Source organism: Ursus maritimus, unplaced genomic scaffold (assembly GCF_017311325.1).
Source record: "Ursus maritimus isolate PB19 unplaced genomic scaffold, ASM1731132v1 scaffold_2, whole genome shotgun sequence".
Taxonomy (NCBI): domain Eukaryota; kingdom Metazoa; phylum Chordata; class Mammalia; order Carnivora; family Ursidae; genus Ursus; species Ursus maritimus.
This window is the reverse complement of record NW_024424452.1, coordinates 77,842,052-77,851,588: the sequence shown is the minus strand read 5'-3', so window position 1 is coordinate 77,851,588 and position 9,537 is coordinate 77,842,052. Positions and strand designations below refer to the sequence as shown.

General features: G+C 40.6%; 1 pseudogene; it reads left to right on the top strand.

Moving 5' to 3' along the window:
- The first annotated feature begins 6,273 nt into the window (after positions 1-6,273).
- LOC103668332 lies at positions 6,274-7,064 on the top strand (annotated as a pseudogene).
- The last annotated feature ends 2,473 nt before the right edge of the window (positions 7,065-9,537 follow it).

The following is a 9,537-nucleotide window of genomic DNA, read 5'->3' as shown; positions in this document are numbered from 1 at the left end:
ATTGAGGTATGTCCCTATGCTGTGAAGAGTTTTAATCAAGAAAGGATGCTATACTTTGTCAAATGCTTTTTCTGCATTTATTGAGAGTATCATATGGTTCTTGTCCTTTCTTTTCTTAATGTAGTGTATCACATTGATTGATTTGCAGATGTTGAACCAACCTTGCAGCCCAGGAATAAATCCCACTTGGTCGTGGTGAATAATCCCTTTAATATACTGTTGGATCCTATTGGCTAGTATTTTGGTGAGAATTTTTGCATCTATGTTCATCAGGGATATTGGTTTGTAATCCTCCTTTTGATGGGGTCTTTGTCTGGTTTTGGGATCAAGGTAATGTTGGCCTCATAATGAATTTGGAAGTTTTCCTTCCATTTCTATTTTTGGAACAGCTTCAGAAGAATAGGTATTAATTCTTCTTTAAATGTTTGGTAGAATTCCCCTAGGAAGCCATCTGAACCCGGGCTCTTGTTTGATGGGAGATTTTTGATTACTGCTTCAATTTCCTTGCTGGTTATGGGTCTGTTTAGGTTTTCTATTAAGCAGACACTTAACGACTGAGCGACCCAGGTGCCCCTGATCCCAATCTTTTGATACCAGTTGATACCTGATTTGTGACCCAGGATGTGATCTATTCTGGAGAATGTTCCAAGTGCACTAGAGAAGAATGTGTATTCTGTTGCTCTGGGATGGAATGTTCTGAATATATCTATGAAGTCCATCTGGTCTACTATGTCATTTAAAGCCCTTATTTCCTTGTTGATCTTTTGCTTAGATGATCCATCCATTTCAGTGAGGGAGGTGTTAAAGTCCCCTACTATTATTGTATTATTGTTGATGTGTTTCTCTGATTTTGTTATTAATTGGCTTATATAATTGGCTGCTCCCATGTTAGGGGCATAAATATTTACAACTGTTAGATCTTCTTGTTGGATAGACCCTTTAAGTATGATATTGTGTCCTTCCTTATCTCTTGTTGTAGTCTTTGGTTTAAAATCTAATTTGTATGATAGAAGGATTGACACCTCAGCTTTCTTTTGATGTCTATTAGCATGGTAAATGGTTTTCCACCCTCTCACTTTAAGTCTGGAGGTGTCTTTGGGTCTAAAATAAGTCTCTTGCACACAGCATATTGAAGGGTCTTGTTTTTTTATCCAATCTGATACCCTGTGTCTTTTGATTGGAGCATTTAACCCATTTACATTCAGGGTAACTATTGAAAGATATGAATTTAGTGCCATTGTATTGCCTGTAAGGTGACTGTTACTGTATATTGTCTCTGCTCCTTTCTGGTCTATGTTACTTTTAGGCTCTCTCTTTGCTTAGAGGACCCTTTTCAATATTTCTTGTAGGGCTGGTTTGGTGCTCGCAAATTGTTTTAGTTTTTGTTTGTCCTGGAAGCTTATCTCTCCCTCTATTTTCAATGACAGCCTAGCTGGATATAGTATTCTTGGCTGCGTATTTTTCTCGTTTAGTGCCCTGAATATATCATGCCAGTCCTTTCTGGCCTGCCAGGTCTCTGTGGATAGGTCTGCCATTGTAGGTTACAGACCTCTTGTTGCCATCTGCTTTCAGGATTTTCTCTTTGTCTCTAAAATTTGTAAGTTTTACTATTAGATGTCGGGGTGTTGACCTATTTTTACTGATTTTAAAAGGGGGCTCTCTGCACCTCCTGGATTTTGATGCCTGTTTCCTTTCCCAAATTAGGGAAGTTCTCTGCTATAATTTGCTCCAATATACCTTCTGCCCCTCTCTCTTCTTCTTCTGGAATCCCAATTATTCTAATATTATTTTGCCTTATGGTATCACTTATCTCTCAAATTCTCCCCTCGTGATCCAGTAGTTGTTTATCTCTCTTTTTCTCAGCTTCTTTATTCTCCATCATTTGGTCTTCTATATCACTACTTCTCTCTTCTGCCTCATTTATCCTAGCAGTTAGGGCCTCCATTTTTTATTGCACCTCATTGATAGCCTTTTTGATTTCGACTTGGTTAGATTTTATTTCTCCAGAAAGGGCTTTTCTAGTAACTTCTATGCTTTTTTCACACCCAGCTAGTATCTTTATAATTGTCATTCTGAACTCTATTTCTGACATCTTACTAATGTCCATGTTGATTAGGTCCCTGACTGTCGGTACTGCCTCTTGTTTTTTTGTTTTTTTTTAAGGTGAGTTTTTCCATTTTGTCATTTTGTCCAGAGAAGAACAGATGAATGAGAGAACAAAATGCTAAAAGGGTAACAACAACCCCAGAAAAATATACACTAAACAAATCAGAAGAGACCCGAAACTGGGGGGAAAAGAAAAAAAAAAAAAAAGAATGTGATCAGGCGATCAGGCTGGTGAATAGACCAGAGCCACACACTAGATTTTGGGTGTATTTTGGTCTGTTAGAAGAAACTGCCTCCCAAAATTTTTTAAAGAAAGAAAAACTTGTGTGTATATGTGTGTGTGTGTATATATATATATATGTGTGTGTGTGTGTGTGTGTATATGTATATATATTATATATATGTATATGCATATATATGTATATATATACTATACACACACACACACACAAATAAGGGTAAATACAATGAAGGGATGGAATATGACTATAAAAATGAAAATTAAAAAAGATTTTAAAAAAGGAATTGATGAGATAAGAAGTTGGTTGAAAAAGGAAAGAAGAAAAATTCAAAAAAAAGAAATAGAAACAGAAAAAATGAAGAAAATTTAAAAAAATTAACTTTGAAAGACTACAGAATCATGGGGGAAAGCCTCTTTTTTCCTGGAGTTTTGCAGTTCTCATTGACCAGTAAACTTCGTCTTGGCTGGATCTTCTTGCTGATCTTCTGGGGGAGGGACCTGTTGCACTGATTCGCCAAGTGTCTTTGCCCCAGGCGGAATTGCGCCGCCCTTGCCAGGGGCCAGGCTAAGTCATCTGCTCAGATTTGCTCTCCGTAGCTTTTGTTCTCTGAAGGCTTTCTGCGCCGCTTTAGAGGGAGAGAATGAAAACGGTAGCCTCCCAATCTCCAGCCCCAGAAGAGACAAGAGTTTGGGGCCCATTCCTTTGTGCACCCTCAGAGAAAAGCAGTCAGTCACTCCTGTCTCCCTGGTCTCCGGCCACACTCCATGCTCACCTGGCCTGTGACTGAGCATTTCTATCTCTGGCACACGACCCTATTTGGAGTCTCCAAACCCAGTAGATTCCTGCAGTGTGCTCCCGAGCCACTTCTCCTGGGGAAGGAAGAGGAGTGTTCCCGGATCTGCCCCCACTTGTTGGGCCCCTGCTCGAAGAGCAGTGGCTCGACTATGCCGCAGATAATGGTTTATGGCCACCCGGAGCTGAGAGCCCACTCTTCAGCTCACTGTTTCACAGTCAGCTTCCCTGGGCCGATACCTGGGAGCTCTGACGCACTCAGGCACCCTCAGTCTTTCTGTGACCCCGAGAGTCCTGAGACCGCACCGTCCCAGGGAGGGTTCCACCCCCCACCCCCCCCACCCCTCTCACCGGAGCAGACTTCTAAAAGTTCTGATTTTGTGCTCTGGGGCTCTATGGCTTGCCAGTAGCCGGATGACGGAGGCTCCCTCCCCCCACAATCTACATTCCCATACATCGCCTTAGATTCACTTCTCCGCAAGTCCTACCTTCCAAAAAGTGGTCGCTTTTCTGTTCATAGAGTTGCTGCTATTCTCTTCTTCGATCTCCTGCAGAGTTCGTAGGTGTTCAGAATGGTTGGATAACTATCTAGCTGAATTCCTGGGACCAGACGAAATTTAGGTCTCCTGCTCCTCCGCCATCTTGCTAGCCTCTCGCAAAACAGCCTATTGCTAGTATGGAGAGTTTTAGTGGCCTGGATAGACGATATCAAGCTAGCCACAACATTCCCGTAAGTCAAAGCCTAACCTAGAGAAAAGCCCTAATTCTCTTCAGTTCCATGAAGGCTGAAGGAGGTGAGAACCCTGAAAGAGAAGAGCTTGAAGTTAGCAGACGTTCATGAGGATTAAGGAAGGAAGCCACCTTCATTACTGCAGCAAATGAAAGAGCAAGCATTGATGCAGAAGCTGAGCAAGTTCTAAGCTCATTCCTGAAGGCGGCTACACCCAACATGAGAGTGAGCCTAAGAAAATATATTCTTATATTCTAAGAAATTCTTATATTATATTCTAAGAAAATGCCATGTGGGAGAAGTCAATGCCTGTCTTCAAACTTCAAAAAGCAGGCTAACTCTTGTCAGGGGCTCATGCAGCTGGTGACTTTAACTTGAAGCTGATGCTCATTTACCATTCTGAAAATCCTAGATTTCTCAAGAATTATGTGAAATCTACTTGGCCTGTACTCTAGAAATGGAACAACCAAGACTGGATGCCAGCACATCTGTTTACAACATGGTTTACTGAACATTTTAAGCCCACTGTTGAGACCTACTGCTCAGGAAAACAGATTTCTTTCAAAATATTACTGCTCATTTGAAGAGTTCATTGACCTTTGATGGAGATTAATGTTGTTTTCATGCCTGCTAACATAACATCCATCCTGTAGCCCATGGATCAAGGAGTAATTCCAACTTTCAAGTCTTCTTACTTAGGAAATACATTTCCTAAGGCTATAGCTGCCACGGACATGATTCCTCTGATGGATCTGGGCAAAGTCAATTGAAAACTTTCTGGAAAGGATTCACCATTTGAGATGCCATTAAGAACATTTGTGATTCATAGAAAGAGTTCAAAATATCAACATTAACAGGAGTTTAGAAGAAGTTAATTCCAACCCTATTGGTGACTTTGAGGGGTCCAAGACTTCAGTGGAACTGAAGATGTGGTAGAAATAGCAAGAGAACTAAAATGACAAGTGGAGCCTGAAGATGGGACTGAATTGCTGGAATCTCATGATAAAACTTGAATGGACGAGGAGTTGCTCCTTAAAGATGAGCAAAGAAAGTGGTTTCTTGAGATGGAAACTACTCCTGCCAGAGATGCTGTGAAGATTGTTGAAATGACATCAAAGGATTTAGAATATTACGTAAACTTAGTTGAAAAAGCAGTGGCAAGGTTTGAAAGGATTGACCCCAATTTTTTTTTTATTTTAAAGATTTTATTTATTTATTTGAGAGAGAGAGAGATCACAAGCAGGGGGTAAGGGTAGAGGAGAAGCAGACTCCTTGCTGAGCAAGGAAGCCCCATGTGGGACTCCATCCCGGGACCCTGGGATCACGACCTGAGCCTAAGGCAGATTCTTAACCAAATGAGCCACCCAGGCACCTGGATGGACCCCAATTTTAAAAGTAGTTCTACTATGGATAAAATGCTATCAAATTGCATCACACGCTACAGAGAAATTTTTCATGAAAGGAAGAGTCAATCAATGCTGCAAACTTCACCTGTTGTCTTATTTTAAGAAACTGGCACAGCCACCCCAACGTTCAGCAACCACCACCACCCTGATCAGTCAGTAGCCATCAACATCAAGGTGAGAGCCTACACCAGCAAAAAGATTACGGCTCTCTGAAAGCTCAGATGATGTTTAACATTTTTAAGCAGTAAAGTATTTTTGGGGACTAAGATTGATTTATTTATTTACTTAATGTTAACATTTTAAAAGATTTCATTTACCTCAGCAACATGGAAGATAACTGAGGGCACGGTTAAAATACTTAAAATCCAGGGATGTTTGGGGCAGGAAATATCCCAACCCCGTTCTTGAGGTGGGGTGAAGGATAGGTGCCAGGCTTTCAACCGTGGCCAGGTTCTAGCATGAAGCTGAGACAACAAAGAGATAAGACAGCCTTGGCCTCATCCCCACCAGGAGACAGACCTACCTGTTCACAAAAAATAAGAAAGCACTAAATCGTATTGAGGATTGGTTCCTTTATTTTTTAGGTAAGGTATTTACATTGTGTTTTTAAAAGATAAAATGCTATTGCACACTTAATGGGTTACGGTATAGTGTAAATGTACTTTTATATGCACTGGGGAACCAAAAAATTCATTTGACTCTCTTTAGTATGCTATTCACTGTATTGCAGTGGTCTGGAACCGAACCTGCAATATCTCTAAGGTATGACTGTATAAAATGCTTGCCTGTGTACACAGCAACAATCATACCACAATATTAACCATTTAAGAAAAAGTACAAAAACTGGGGCACCTGGCTGGCTCAGTCAGAGGAGCATGAGACTCTTGATCTTGGGGTTGTGAGTTCAAGCCCCATGTTGGGTATAGAGATTACTTAAAAATAAAACCTTAAAAAAAAGGGAGGAAAGAGTACAAAAACTTCTTGGAGAAAACACCAAATGATGGATGATGCAGGTGGTGTGGGAGGGCCCTGGAATGGGAAGCCAGGCAGCTTCCTCAGAGGCCAGGAGCTCAGGGAGGCAAGGTCAAGGACGAGGAGTGGATCCCGGTCACCAAGCCAGGCCACCTGGTCAAAGACATGAAGATCAAGTCCCTACAAGAGATCTGTCTTGTCTCTCTGCCTGTCAGGGAATCTGAGATCACTGACTCTTTCCTGGGCGCATCCCTCAAGGATGAGGTTTTGAAGATTATACTTGCGCAAAAGCAGATGCGTGCTGGCCAGCAGACCAGGTTCTAGGCATTTGTTGCCATCAGAGAATACAGTGGACATGTGAGTCTGGGTGTTAAGTGCTCCAAGGAGGTAGCCACTGCCATCCATGGAGCCATCATCCTGGCCGAGCTCTCCATTGTCCCCATGCTGTGAAACTACTAAGGGAATAAGATCAGCGAGCCCCACATTGTCCCTCACAAGGTGACCGGCCGCTGGGGCTCTGCACAGGTATATCTCATCACTGCCCCTGAGGCATCATCCCAGCCCCTGCACCGAAGAAGCTACTGATGACTTGATGATGGCTACACCTCAGCCAGGGGCTGCACTGTCACCCTGGGCCGCGTGGCCAAGGTCGCTTTTGAAACCATTTCCAAGACCCACAGCTATCTCACCCCTGACCTCTGGAAAGAGACTGTGTACACCAACTCTCCCTATCGGGCATTCACTGACCATCTGGTAAAGACCCACACCAGTGTCTCGACGCAGAGGACCCAGGCTCCTTCTGTGGCCACCACATAGTTTTATATGAGAAAAATAAAGTGAGTCAAGACCTGTACGAAAGAAAGAAAGAAAGAAAGAAAGAAAGAAAGAAAGAAAGAAAGGAAGGGGAAGGGAAGAGAAGGAAAGGGAAGGGAAGGAAAGAAGGAAGGGAGGAAGGGAGGAAGGGAGGAAGGGAGGAAGGGAGGAAGGAAGGAAGGAAGGAAGGAAGGAAGGAAGGAAGGATAGAAAGAATAAATCAAGGACTGGTAGCTTCGGAATTACAAATACATATGAGAAGACCAAGCAAGCATTCTTCAGGGAATTATATGAATGTGATTTTGAACAAGTGATTTATCCATTGCAATAGAAAGGAAGTTAGGGGATAGTCTAATAGGAAAAGTTTTGGTGGTTTAATCAAATTTTGGAAAAACACTCACACTAACTTCTTTGTCATTATCTGGAGTTTCAAATTCAAAATACTGTAGGGTTTTGTCTTTTTTTTTTTTAAAGGTAAACTCTATGCTCAATGTGGAGCTTGAACTCATGAGTCAAGAGTCACATACACCACTGACTGAGCCAGTCACATACCCGTTTTATTATTTTTTTTAAGTTAAATCTCCTTTTCACTAGTAAATTCCCTAAGAAGAGAAGACAGTGTTTTTGGCTCTCTATTCTGATGCTGCTATGACTTTTAAAAAGATTTCAGTTCATCAAAAATTTTTAAAGGTGTGCTATAAATAATGTACATAAAAGAATAAATTAAAATGTGCAATTAAAGAATAATGAAAACGTGATACGTGAGTACTCCCTACCTAGGCCAAAAACCAGAATATTTCTATCAAAAAACCCCTCATTGCTCCCAAAATGAACACTATCCTGAATTTTGGTTTAGTTATATCTGTTTTCTTTATGTTCTTGATTACTTTTGTATATATCCTTAAACAGTGTATTATACGGTTTGGAAAGTTTTTGAACTTTAAGTGGAATCATAGTGGTTACATTTTTCTATGACTTGCCCCTTCCGCTCAATATTCTGTTTGTGAAATTCAATCATACTGTGTATAGCTGTAGTTCATTGTTAAAATTTATATTCATAAGCAAAATTGACTTATAATGTTCTTTTATTATATTGTCCTTGTGTTTTGAAATTAAGATATAGCTTTCTTCTAAAAAGAGGTGGGAATCTTTTGTTCTTTCTCTAGTTTATGAATAAACTGTAAAAGCAGAATGAATTGCTCCTCAAACGGTGGGTAAACTACTCCATAAAATCATTTTGACGTTTTTTTGTTTTTGTTTTTTTTGTAAGAGGAGGTCTTAACTACCATTTTAATTTCTTTAAATTTATAATTTATTCCAGTTCTCCATTTCTTCTCCTGTCAATTTAAAAATTTCATATATTTTAAAAATTTTCGCATTTAGTCTAGATTTTCAAATTTATTACATATAGCTGTTTTAATTCTTTAATTCTTTATTACATAATGCTGTTTTAATTCTTCTCTGCCTTATAAGTTCTCCCATGTGTTCAAGATTCTAAAAATATTTTGACCATGGATGTGAGGGCAATCTGGCTGTGATATGTGTCACCTCATTGATCACCAAGGCTGATTTGGCTGATTTGGCTTCCTAGGCAGGTGTCTCCTTCCTCCCTCCTCACGCTTCAAGTGCACGCCTCCCAAAGCTGCATGTTCAGTGGAAGAAGACCACCTACCTAACAGAGCGGGACTGTTCTTGAGTCAAGGGATATGAGTAGCTGCACTCCTCTGCTAGAACCTCCAAATAAGCTCCCTGGGTCCATTGATAGGAGAACTTAGGGTATTCAACCTTCCAGGACTCCAATTAAAAACAATTTTTTTGACCAGCTTTCCTGGTTGTTCTCAAAAGAGGATTGATTTTTCCATTCCTTATCCATTGGTATCAGAAATAGATGTTTCATTCTTTTTAACTGCCCACTTTTGAGTCATGCTTTAAAGATTCATTTATTCTTAGAAACATTAAACTTACTTATTGATTTTCAGTGTTGAATAATTTCAACATCTGAAAATTCTGTGGGTCTGATTCTGCCATGAGGGCTCATGATGCTCATTATTTTGGATGATTATTGCTGATTGACACTGTGGTTGTTGTTGGTGGTGATGTTGTTTTACTACGAATTATGCTATCCCTTTGAACTTTCAGCAGAAATTATTTTTTTTAAAGAATTATTTATTTATTTATTTATTTATTTATTTATTTGAGAGAGAGAGCATGAGTGGCAGTGGGGGGAGGGACAGAAGAGAGGAAAAGAATCTCAAGCAGGGCTCCATCTCGGGACCCTGAGATCATGACCTGAGCCAAAATCAAGAGTCTGATGCTTAATCGGCCGAGCCACCCAGGAGCGCCTTCTCAGAAACTTGAGGCCTGGGAGGCAAGAGGGCTCGAGCCTTCAAAAAGGATTTGCCTTTACTTCTCTCAGGTGATTGGGGCATACTAGCAAAGAGCCTCTCTAAATGAAATTATTGACTTGAGATATTTT